This window comes from Micromys minutus (assembly GCF_963924665.1).
Source record: "Micromys minutus genome assembly, chromosome: X".
Classification (NCBI taxonomy): Eukaryota; Metazoa; Chordata; class Mammalia; order Rodentia; family Muridae; genus Micromys; species Micromys minutus.
The window spans coordinates 91,348,362-91,361,609 of record NC_137970.1 but is presented as its reverse complement, the minus strand read 5'-3'; the positions used below and the strand labels follow the sequence as shown (position 1 = coordinate 91,361,609).

The following is a 13,248-nucleotide window of genomic DNA, read 5'->3' as shown; positions in this document are numbered from 1 at the left end:
ATGATATGCCCTAGAAATCGGCACAATTACTGTGTATCTCTTAAAATTTGGGGGGCTTGGGGGAGACAGCAAGATGGCTCAGCAGGCAGAGTGCCGTTCATGGCTGATGACTCAAGTTCGAGCCTGGAATCCACAGAAAGGTTTGAGGGAAGAACTGGTTCTAGGAAGTTGTCCTCCGATCCCCTCACACAAGCCATAGCACACACAGCACATGTAACACCCTTGTACCACACGTAGTATACGTCATCACATATCACACACGCACATACACATAAACACAGGCACGAACACTAATACTCATTTAAGCATTTTTCATTTATTTACTGGGGTGGGGTGAAGAGCACCTGCAGCATGCTCCTGAATGTCCGAGGATTTGCAGATGTTGCTTCTCTTCCTCCACCAGGTGGATCCCAAAGATGAAACCCGGGTTGCAGGCTTAGTGGAAAGTGTCTTTATCTGCAGAACCATGCTTCTCTCTCTCTCTCTCTCTCTCTCTCTCTCTCTCTCTCTCTCTCTCTCTCTCTCTCTCTCTCTCTCCCTCCCTCCCTCCCTCCCTCCCTTCCCTCTTTTCTCACACAATTCTTCATTTGTTTGTTTGTTTGTTTGTTTGTTTATTTATGTCATATATTTTGACCTTATTCTCCCAACTCCTTCTAGATTGTACCCACCCAACTTTCACTCAAAAACAAAAATTGAAACTCAGAAACAAATATTGAAACAAAAAAAAACCCCAATAGACAAACAAACAAAAACAAAACAAAAGCACTCTTGAACACACACACACACACACACCATTGAGTTTGTTTTGTGTTGGGCAAGTAAGTACTCCTGAGCCAGAATGTAGGGATCTGCCCCGAAGTGTGCTTCATACACCCAGTGTCACTCCACTTGAGAAAACGATTTCCTCTCCCAGCAGGTAGGTATCCACTGCTCATAGCTCCTTGGTTGGGGATGAGGACTTTCTGTCTACTTCCTCCTCTCAGTCCTGGGGTTTTGTCTGGTTTGAACCCCTACAGGTTTTGGGTCACAATCTCGGTGAGTTCATATGTGTATTATCCCTGGAAAGGGGGGAGGGAGGAAAAGGGAGAGGGGAGTGGGAGCAGGAGAAGGAAAGAGAAAACATACGTGTTTTGAGAGAAGGCCCCCCCAGGGTGGCCTTAGACTTGGAATAATTTACCTCTTAAGTGCTATGAATACAGGTATTAGTTACCATAATTGACTAAAAACAAAAAATTGGAATAATAAATAAATATAGGAGAATGGGACAAAGAGGAAACTGTAGAGGTCACTGTGTGGCCCGCTAAGAACGACATGGTTGGAGCTGAGGAGGGTAGGCGTGGAGTGGTGAGTCACCGGGGGCTGTGGTTCCGAGGAGGAGGCAGACTGGTGACGGTTTTGGGGCAAAGGTAGCAGAGATGACTGAGATGGACAGACTTGTGACTGACCGCAGGGGAGGAGGAGAGGAAGGGGATCATGACGAAGCTCAGGTATCTGGTTTGCTCAAGAGACTAAAGGGTTTCGTCACGTAGTAAGAGGTAAAGAATTGGCGAATTGGAAGGGTGGGCTGGGAGATCAGTTTTTGTGTTCCAAGTTAGATATGCTTGCAAGACACCCAAGAGACAATATCTGGCACACAGTTGAGTATGGACACACGCAAACTGAGACAGACAGGCTGTGGACTTGGGGAAGGGGTTAATTTTAACTTGGAACTCATTTGCACAATGGCTTGCAAAGGTGAAGCTAGAAGACGCAGGAGTCGGTGGATCTTAGGTCCTAAGGGATGGAAAGGCATGAGTCAGATGTTGGACAAAGGGCTTGACGTACTGAGGAGGAAAACTAAAATCAGCCTAGCCGGTTAAAACTTGTTTCCTCTCACTGTCTGCTTGAGTCTCAGTGTCCTCAACTGTAGAACAGCGAAATTAAGAGGGGTAGCACAGGCTGAACAAGAATTGGAACACTCTATTTAGATAGTTTCTAATTTCTTTTCTACTCTTTTCTCTCTTCCTTCCTTCCTTCTTTTCTTTTTTCTTTTTTCTTTTTTTTTAAGCATTGGCTAAAAGTCAGTACAGTTATGACCAACAGAAATTCAACTAACTGCTGCTCATTTAAACTGCTGAAATTCATTTTATTTTATTTATTTATTTATTTATTTATTTATTTATTTATTTATTTATTTATTTATTTGAGACAGGGTCTCACTGTGTGGTCCTGGCTGTACTGGAGCTCCCTCTGTAGACCAGGCTGGCCTAGAATCTACAGAGATCCACCTCTGCCTCCCAAGTGTTGGGATTAAAGGCGTGCACCACCAATGACCAGTTCCAAGATTTGTCTCCTAATTACAGTAAAAATAAAATCATCAGAATAGCTCCAATTTCTGACGTTTAATATTGAACTTTGTATAAGTTTTTTTGGCTTTTGTTTTTAAGTAGATACTATTTAAAAAAACTTTTTATTTTTATTATTTTTAATTATGTATAGGTGTGTGTGTGTGTGTGTGTGTGTGTGTGTGTGTGCACATGAGTACAGGTCCTCTTAGAGGCTAGAATCATTGGATTTCCTGTAGCTTAAGCTACAGATAGTTGCGGACCACCAATAATAGTGAGCGTTCTAGCACATAAACTCAGGTCCACAGGAAGAACATCAAGCTCTCTTAAACCCCAGAGACATCTCTTCAGTCCCCATTTTTAGGACAGATTTACTTTAAAAAGTGAGAAGATACCACAGGAAAACTCGTGATTTATTCCAATTTACTGGTATATACGTGTATGTGTTTGTATGTATTTCGAGACAGAGTTTCTCTGTGTAACACCCTTGGTTGTCCTGGAACTCACTTTGTAGACCAAGCTGGCCTCAAACTTAGAGATACTCACCTGCCTCTGTCTCCTGAGTGCTGGGATTAAAGGTGTGAGCCACCACTTCCTGACTTCTGGATTTTATTGTTTTGAATGAGGTTTTATGGTGTCCCTCGGGCTGTAGCAGAATTTAGCAAATAGTTTAGGCTGGCCTCAAACTTGTGGCAGTCCTCCTGTGTCATCCTTTTAAATGCTGGAATTGCAAATGTGAGTCACTACATTCTCTAATTTTACATTAAAGACGTTTTCATTCTGGCATTTCAGGATTCCATGCATGAGGTCATGATGCTGTCGGCCATCGCATTGCCTTAGAGTCCTCTTACCAGTGAGGGTCTCCCATTCCCCCTTGTCTTTGCTGGTCTGGAAAATTACTTAGGTCAAGAATCTGTACAATGTTCCTCTATTAGAATTCCTTAGCCCTTTTCCTCACAATTAGACTAGGCTTGAGTGTGTAGTTAAGGAAGGTCACAGAGGTAGAACGACATTTTTCTTGAATCCAGTCTAGAGAACATACCATCAACAAGATGTATCACCATCTCTGTTGACCTAGATCACCTGGCTGACATGGGGTGTCAAGTTTCTCCAGTGTAGAGTTCCTTCTCCTTTCCCCCTGGACTCTGGAAAAATAACCTGCTAGATGGAGCTTCCATTTAAGGAGTATTGTGGGGTGCTGCAGTGAATGCATGTAATCCTAGCACTAAAAAGGCTGAGGCAGGACGGTGGGCAGTTTGAAGACAGAAAGAGCTACTGAGTGAGCCTCTGTTAAGAAAGAGAAACACACACACACACACACACACACACACACAAAGAGAGAGAGACAGACAGACAGACACAGACAGATATATAAAAAGAGACAGAAACAGACACACAGAGAAAGACAGAGAGAGAGACACACACAGAGAGACACACACACAGAGAGAAAGAATAAGACAGAAAGACAGGAAGGCAGAAAGACAGGAAGACAGGGAGAAAACCAGAAAAGGAGAAGAGAGTTATAATCTTGAACAAGTATCTACAACAATACTTACTGTTTTCCTGCATACAAAGTTTCTCTCTTATTCCCCAGATATTTAAGTATTCATTAATGTCTTCTATTGATTGTCAGGGGAGGCAGGAGGACCAGAAGTCCAAGGGTAGCCTCATTTTCAGGAAATGCTGCCTCCCAGAAACAAACAAACAAACAAACAAATAGTAATTTCTTCATAACAGCTGGAATTTTTTGCTACTTATTTCATGCATTGTGTTATATATATATATATATATATAATCCATCATGTTTTTTAATACAGGATTTTTCTATGTAGCCCTGGCTACCATAGAACTCACTCTATAGATTGGGCAGGAATTGAACTAAAAAAATTATATGACTCTGTCTCTCCTGAGTTCTGGAATTAAAGACATGTACCACCACTGCCCAGCAATTTAATTTTTTTTAATTGGAAAATGGTTGTAGGGGCCATGACCTAGCTGCCAGGTTTGGTCCATGAAAAGAAATGTGTGTGTGTGTGTGTGTGTGTGTGTGTGTGTGTGTGTGTGTGTGTAGTGTGTATATATAGTGTGTGTATATGTGTTACTAAAAATTAGTTAGGGCCTTGTGACATGAACAAATTTAAATTTGAACACTGACCTACAGTGTTGGAATGTATAATGATTACACATATGTTTCATATGTGGCCTTGTGTGTGGCCTCAGCAAGCCTGGAGTTGACCGTGCCTCAAATGTCTGCCTCTGGCTAGGTTACAGGTCCCAGAATAATCACAGATTTAAAAAAAAAGTGTATATATATATACTTTATCTTTCTCCCATATGCATGCAATTTTGTCTACATGTATGTGTGTGTACTATGTGCATGCCCTGGTGCACTCAGAGGTCATGAGAGGACATTGGATTTCAGGAAATGCAATAACAGAAGGTTGTATGTGACCATACAACAGCTAGGGATTGAACTTGGGTCCTCTCTAAGAGTAGTACATGCTCTTAACCACTGGGCCAGCTAGCTCTCCAGCCCTTCTTCCCTGTCTTTATCCAGCTAGAATTCAACCAGAGAAGCAGAAGAAGTGATGAATAGGAAGAGGTTTACTTCCAGCCACTGGCTTTAGCACTTCCAAGCCTTACCAAGGCATTTGGTAAGCAGTAGGACTGGTCTTCAAGAAACAGAGACTGAACTCTCTCCCACCACCTGCCTGGTGTATGCTGTACTTGGCTAGCTCTGCTGTCTACAGATCAAAATACTTTCATCAGAGAGACCTCCATTCTGCTCTTAAAGCTACCCCATTGATGAAATCAGTCCCTCAGGTCACCCCAGAGACTCTTCTTCTTCTTTTTTTTTTTTTATAAAATAAAACCTTTATTTTTTTTTCAGGAATGATGATGTATACCTTATCCAGGAGGCTGAGGTAGGAGAGACTCTTCTTTATACAGAGTGAGGTCATCATGGAACAGCCCACAATAAAGTGTAAGTTGGTTTTTGTTGAACATCTGGGTCCTAGAACCCAGGCAAATTCACGTACCAAAAGGACAGTTATGTCTCCATGTTCTAATTGTTTAATTTATCAGGGTCCATTACTATATGGTTTATGGATTGCTTGTGGATCATGTGGTAAAACTAAGTTTTTACTTTTTAAGATATTTTTGTGTATTTACATATTCTTCAGCACATATTCTAAAATTAAAACAGTGCAACGAAGCTTAGCCTGTCCCTTGAACAAGGAGGACATGAAAATGTGTGAATCGATCCCTACATTAAAAAACAAATAAACACACACATTTTTGTGTGGTGGTGGTTGAACCCAGAGCCTCCTGAATGCCAGTCAAGACCACCAGGACAGTCCCCCATCTCCAGGCATGGGCAACTAGCTCTTTAGGATACATGATAAATTGCTCTGTCTTTTTGGAAGGTGATACAGAACATACTAATCCACTTGCCAGACCCACTTTGAACATCTTTAGCATACTGAGCTGAGCAATGGGGAATACTCAGTCCTTCCGAGGGCTAGACAACTCCTTAGGTCTATATCAAAGGCCCTCATTCCTCCAGACCTAAAGTTCCCCTCTCTGGGTTTGGGCTTCCTCTCCTCTCCTCTCTGAAGAGCCCCCTCTCTGGTGTCAGCTGGACCCTTCTACACACTGCCTGCAAGCAGCTAGCCCAGGAGAGCTACAGGAGATGAGGGTGAGTGCTGGGGAAGCTACTCCCTCATCAGGTCTGCTCCTATCTTGAACAAAGTATCAAATATGGACTAGATTGACCCGGAGGAGCGGAAGCTGGGAGGAGAAGGGCAGAGTTGGGTTGCTCCTTTTCTTTCCCTAACGAACTCTGTTTGCCCTATGCCCCTTTGTTATCTTCTTTCCAGGCTCACTTTCTGTTTTAAAGTTTAGCATATCTCCCATTGTTCTGTTTTCACTTTTTTACTCATTACATTTTTTTAAAAAAATATTTTATTTTTAAAAGCTCTCATTTATGTTCAATTACCGTAGTTTATATGTCTTGTCGCTGTGCCCGTATGTGTATGTCTGTGAACTTAATGCACCAAGTACCTGAGGAGGTCAGAACGTAGCATCGTATCTCCTGGAACTGGAGTTCCACATGGTTGTTAGCAGTCATCTGTGTTCTGGGACTGTAATTTGGTTTCTTGAGAAGAGTATTCAGTACTCTTAACTGTTGGTCCATCTCTACAGTCCAATTTTATTTTATTCTTAATGGTGTCTCAGTATGAGTGTGCACAGCAGAGTGCGGATGTCCTGGAGGTCAGTCATAGGAAGACTTAGATCCTATGGACTTCCAGGCTGTTTCGCTGTGGCCGTCTGACATTAGTCCTGGGAACCCGACTTGTGTCTTCTAGAACAAAAGAAAGTGCTCTTAACCACTGAGAAATTTCTCCAAGGCCTATGATTTTATTTTTTAAATATTGATCTTGTTTTCAATTGTGGTGGAGGTGGTTGTGTGTGTGTGTGTGTGTGTGTCTATGTATATGCACATGAGTATACATACCCACAAAGACCAAGTCCCTGGACCTGGAGTCACAGGTGGTTGTGAAGAGTTCAGTATGGAAGCTGAGAACTGAACTTGGGTCCTCTGTAAAAGCTATAAAAGGTCTTATCACTGAGCCATCTTCCCACAGCAAACATTTACTGAGTGTGTCGTCTCCACCTGTAAGTGCTGGGAAAATAGGCATGCGCCACAATGCTCAGTTTATGCAGTGCTGGCATGGAACGAACTCAGTGTTTTCTACATGCCAGACAAACATTCTAAAACTGGGCTGTATTCCCATCTCTCCCTTTGTAGTTGTGATTTCCATTCCCCCATGGGCTAATGACAGTGAGCATCATTTTACATGGTTCTTATTCTCTTCCTGGTGAAAATGCATAGTGAAGGCCAGGCTATGATGGCACATGCCTTTAATCCCAGGACTCAGGAGGTGGATCTCTAAATTTGAGGCTAGCCTTCTGTTCAGAGTTTCAGGACAGCCAGGGCTACACAGAGAAATTCTCTCTCTCTCTCTCTCTCTCTCACACACACACACACACACACACACACACACACACACACAAATAAATAAACAAACAATAAAAAGAAAATGTGTAGTAAAGTTCTTTATTAATTTCAAAACCATGTTATTTGCATTTTGGTTGTTGAATGAGGGGGGTTATATCTGATTGATATCAGATCTATCCTACCTTTTAGTTTGTGGTAGGATGTCTCATTATGTAGCCTAGGATGTCTGGAAGTTGAGATTCCCACTGTCTTAGTCTCCTGCATGCTGGGTCTCTAGACTGTCACCCCAGGCTTGGTCTCCATATATAACTTATGAAGTGTATGTTTACAAATTCTTCACATTCTGCATTTTCTCCGCAGGAGACTTTGTTTGTGTGTGTTTTGTGTGTGTGTGTGTGTGTGTGTGTGTGTGTGTCATTGTGTACATGCATGTACCTCTGTGTATGGAGGCAAGCATGTATGTTAGATGTCTTCTGCTATTGCTCATCATTTATCTATCTATCCATCTATCTGTCTATCCATCTATCTGTCTATCTATCTGTCTGTCTGTCTGTCTGTCTGTCTGTCTGTCTATCTATCTATCTATCTATTTATCTATTTATTTATTTGGAGGAAGATTATTCAGTGAATTTATTGCTTACTGATTTAGGTAGGTTGGCAGGCCAGCATGCAGTAAAAATTCCCCTAGAGGGACCACAGAGTTGTAGTTGAAATGCTGACCTTTTAGATGGGTGCTGAGGATTCACATTTTCTCTGCTACTGACAAGCAGTGGACTGATTTGTTTATCTTTCCAGTGCTCCCCTTTTCTTTGAGACAGGCTGGCCTCAAGCTCACACTGATCCTCCTGCTGTGGCTTGAGATGCAAGAACTATGCCTGAGGTGTTTTTTTTTTTTTTCATTTTCTCGATAGTTTTCTGTTGTTTTCTAAAAATTTAAACTGTGAGCTGTTGAGATGGATGGCTCAGCAAATAAAGTGCTTTCTGCCAAGCCTGGTGACCAGAGGTTGATCCTCAGGAGCCAGTGGAAGGAGAAAACCAACTTTTAAATATCCTCTGACCCCCAAGAAATATGCAGCATCCCATGTGTACATGCCCCAACACCAAATGAACGTAATTTTTATTTATTTATTTATTTATTTATTTATTTATTTATTACTGAGACAGGTTCTCTGCATGGCCCTGGCTGTTCTGGAACTCACTCTGTAGATCAGGCTAGCCTTGAACTCAGAGACCCACACACTTCTACCGCACCCAGCTCTAAATAAATAAATGTAATCATTTTAAATAAGAAGTTTAAATTTTTCTGAACTTCCTTTCATTTTTCCTTTCTTTTCTAATGTGCTTTTATGTGAGACTTAAGATTCCATTGGTGACCAGTAACTACTTTTGTTTTTAGATTTTTTGTTTTAATTTTTAAATGATCTGAGTATATCTCTGAGTGTGGGTATGTATATAAGAAATGGAGATGCCCTCGGTGGCCAAAAGGTGTTAAGATGCCCTGAAGCTAAAATTATTTGTGACTGTGAGCTCTCCAGTATGGGTTCTGGGAACTGGTCTCAGGTCTTCTGAAAGAGCAGGTCGAGCTCTTACCTTCTGAGCCTTGTCTCCCAATGAATAGCTATTTATCTACTTCCATGTGCCAGAACCTAGAGATTCCAGGTCTAATACAACAAACTTAGTCCCTTTTGGCAACTGAGTGTAGCTGAAGCAGAGGGGATCGTCCTCTGGTAACTGCACGAATAACTTTTCCACTGTGATTAACACTGTAAGAAGAGACCTGGGGCTAGGGCTATATCTCACTTGGTTAAGTCTGTCTTCCTGGCAGGAGGTCATTGTTGACATCCTGATCCAGAGCATGACATAAAACCAGGTGTGGTGGTTCATGCCTATTATCCTAGGGTGGGTAAGAGAATTGGGAGTTTAAGCTCAAACTCACAGTGAGTTTGAGGTGAGCCAGCCTGGGATGTATAAAATTCTATGGAGGAGGGTGTGGAGTTGCCACTCTTGCCCAGGATTTTGTGAAGGAATAGCATGTGTGGAGTACTCCTATACTGAGCAGCAGGAAGAAAACTGCTCAGTTTTGTTTGTTTGATTTTGTTCTGAGACAAGAATTTCTCTGTGTAGCCCTGAATGTCCTGGAATTTTCTCTGTTGACGATACTGGCTTCAAACTCATAGAAATCCACCTGCCTCTGCCTCTCGTGTCCTAGGATTAAAAGTGTATGGCACCATCACCTGGCATGAAAGAACCTTTTTATAATATTTTTTAAATTATCGAACAAGAGGGCATCATTATAACACTTTGAGCAGCATGCTTTAGTGTCCGTCATTCTTCCTCATGCACAATTTTTGCTTCTTTTGGCAACCCGAAGAGCTAGAAGAGGGAATGTGAAAGGAAACCAGAAGTTTCAGAAGGAGCTGGAGAGGAGGCTGAACAAGTAAGTGAGGCCAGTGTTTCTGGTAAAATAGGAATCTAGGAGTTCATATGAATATGACTACTGTCCCTCATCTTGGTTCACATGTTTAATCTCATAATCACAGGAGGATCTCAGGGCGTTCGAGACCAGCCTGGTGTATGTATTAAGTTCGAGGACAGCCTATTTTGAACAGGAGACTCTGTTTCAAAAAAACAACACAGCCACTCAAAAGGAGCTATGTGGCTGGAACAGAGAAGTGAGTTGGAGTCCAAGTAAAGAAGGAATGAGAGAACTTGAGAGAGAATATAAGGTGAAGAGGCACTTTTTCTGGACTTTATCCTAGTAAATAGTAACAGAGCCATAGAACACTCTGGGAGACCGGAGAGAAGTCCAAGGAAGAGGAAACTGCCAAAGACATAAACTAAGACAAAATGTTGGATTTGGCAGTTGGGAGGCATAACGTGTGTGTCACTTCAAAATGTATATGTGCTGAAGCCTAACCCAACATATTCTTGGGGAGACAAGTTATGAGGGGGTCAGTGTCCATGAATAAGATTAATATCCTGTAAAAACTATCTTCGGCCAGAAAACTGGCCCCTCTGTCTTCACATGTGAAACCACACAGAAGGCATTGTAAATGAGGAGTGACGGGCCCCCCAGTAGACACCAAAGCAGATTGTATGTACCCTGCGCCTAGCTTCTGGGATTGTGAGCAAGACATTCCGGTTTGTTTTGTTTTGTTGATATTTTTGATTTATTTACTTATTTTTTATTTTCTGATTCATGGTTTCTCTATAGAGCCTTTGGCTGGTCTGGAACTCCATATGGACTGACTGACCTAGGATTTATAGCTAGCCGCCTACCTCTGTTTCTGGAGTGCTGAGATTACAGGCATGAGCACCATGCTTAGCCTTGCTGTGTGTGTGGAGGCGGAGGGGGACGGCTCTCATAGTCTAGGCTGTTCTGCTCCTCCTGCCTCTGACTCCCAAGTGCTGGGATTACTGACATATACCACCATGGGCAATTTATGTGGCACTGGGGATGGAACCCAGGGGTTTTTACACTTTGTGCAAACATTCTACCAGCTTAGCTCTGCCTGTCACCCAAGTCATCCCCCTTTTATTGTTCAGTTAATAGAAAAAACAGGGAGGCGGGAAGCACTGGACACGGTATGTTAGGTGGAGTAAGGGTATTTCCATAGATTAATAGGGTTAAGAAATGAAAGGCATGCATAGCTTTCTTCTCTTCAGCAGATTTCAGAATTGGTTTGAACTCCCATTTATGACCTCAGTGGAAACAATATCTGACATATTTAATATTTGTTGGACATTTAATAAAAGTTGCTTTTGCAAGATTTGAACCTATGTCCTTGTGCATACTAACCAAGCAGTCTATCACCTGAGTTATTCACCTAGCCTGTTTTAAAAGCTGGACATGGTAGCTCACATACATAATCCCAGGACTCAGCAGGGTTAGGCAAAAAATTTCCTTGAATTGAAAGCCATGGTTGGCTGACAAAGTGAGTTCCAAGCTAGTTCATGCTGAAAGAGAGAGATTCTGCTTCAAAACAAAGCAAGGTATGAATAAATTTAAAAAAGAGAGATGGTATGTATGTCTGTAATTCTAACACTTGTAAGTAGAGGCAGGAAGACCAACTGAAGCCTCTTTCGAAATAACTCCCTGAGGACTATAACAGTACTAAAGGTGTATCTCAATAGTGAGGCATGTGCTTCATGTAAGAGACCTCAGCACCAAAAACCATATAATATAAATAAAAATATAAATATATCTAAATAAATAAAAATATAAGTCAAAGTCCATAGGTTCTGGACATCAGCAGAGCTACCAATGTCCCTTTTGAGGAACAGTTATTCCTCTAGCACAGGTGGAAAATGACCAGTAATGAACATGAACCCTGTTTCATGGTCTCATGCCGTCTAGCCTGGCACTGAACTCACTCTACAGTCAAGGATGACCTACCCCACCTCTCCACTGCTAGGACTGCAGGCATGTACTACTGTGCTGGGTCTGTATGGCTGGGGGAATCCACCGAGAGCCTCGTGCATGCTGAGGAGGTACTCTCCCAACCAAGTTTTCAACCCTAAGGTGAACCCATTTTAAAACTGAGAAAATGTATTTCAGCCACAAAATTTCTTCTGAACTACCCTGGCCTATAATTCGATGTCACCACAAGTCCCACCGAGCCCTTTTCACTGGCCTTCTGTAGCACGTTTTCTACTCCCGGCGTGTTTCTACTGTGCTACGTACTGTTGGCAGGGGCTCTGGAACCTGAACAGCTCTCTTGGAGAATGTATTGTTCCTGTTTTATTGACGAGGAAACTGCATCTCAGAGAGGTCATCAACTGAGAATCAGGATTTGAACTCAGTGTAGGCTGGGCCCTTTCTACTACATCAATGGGACTGAGTTTTCTTCCGGAAGCCACCTGCCTGTTCATCTAGGAAAAGAGGGAGGGGTAGGAAGTGGAAAACCTCCAGCTAGCTGCAATCTGAGGAGTTTCACATTGCCAGTTCTGTATACGGGGCTTCTAAGTGAGCTTTGTTGGGGTACAGGTGTAGAGAACAGCAGTTCCTGACCTGTGGGTCGCCACCCCTTTTGGAGTTAAATGACCCTTCCACAGGGGTTGCATATCAGATATTAACATTACCATTCACAACAGTAGCAAAATTACACTTATAAAGTAGCAATGAAAAAAAAGTTATGGTGGGGGCGAACCACCACATTAGGAACTGTATTAAAAAGGGTCATGCCATTAGGAAGGTTGACAACCCCTGGTGTAGATGGAAAGAAAAGATTCAAGGCACTGTCTCACAGGAGTCTTCCTGGCTGAAGCATAGCTTTCCTTGAAGCAGTGCTCTAGGGACACTTTGCTTGAGAGTCCTTTGCTCTCCTTTCTCCCCAGCACAGCCATTCAACCTCCCAATGACCCCAGTGATTTCCTTCAAACTTATCATTTTACTTCTCCACTTAGAGACCTTTGCACGACTCCCAAGTATCTCTTGGCTAAATTTATCAATATGCCTCTTTTAGCACAGCCTGGGAGGCCCGTTATGATCTGGAGTCCCATCTGCTTTTCCAGCCTTATCATTAACCACTCCCAGTTCCCATCCTGCCAAACTGACTGGCAGTTCCTGGCACTTGCTTCATTCACTGGCCGGCTCCCACTCACCACCCCCCCCCCCCGCCCCAACCTCCCATCCTTTCCCGCCTTCCTCCCCAGAAAGACTTTGCCGTTCTTGTCCCTGTGTATCAAGTCAGGTCTCCCCACTTGCTTCATCTGCACCCATTTTCCAACTCTCTCACTTACCCAAGCTGTTCTTGCTTTTAAAGGTCTTTCTTGCCTGTCTTGTCCAGCACTAGAGTTTAATTCTGCACCATTTTCCTAACTCTGTTTCTCAGGGAATTTACTCTTTTTCTCTTGGTGTGAACATACCAGTGTTGCCTCCAAGAGCATACCAGAAATGCCACA

At 42.6% G+C, this 13,248-nt stretch overlaps 1 protein-coding gene across 5 annotated transcripts in view; it reads left to right on the top strand.

The window, feature by feature from the left end:
- Window positions 1-1,399: 1,399 nt before the first annotated feature.
- The window catches only part of SEPTIN6 (septin 6), a 151,667-nt gene continuing 139,818 nt past the window's right edge, over window positions 1,400-13,248 (top strand). For 4 of the 5 annotated variants that reach the window (XM_080910734.1, XM_080910730.1, XM_080910735.1 and 1 more), the window contains exons 1-2: window positions 1,400-1,487; window positions 5,215-5,307. The gene's annotated coding sequence lies outside the window, so the exon portion shown is untranslated. Of the gene's footprint in view, window positions 1,536-5,214; window positions 5,308-13,248 lie in introns of all 5 variants that reach the window. The other variant, XM_080910731.1, reaches the window with a different exon arrangement.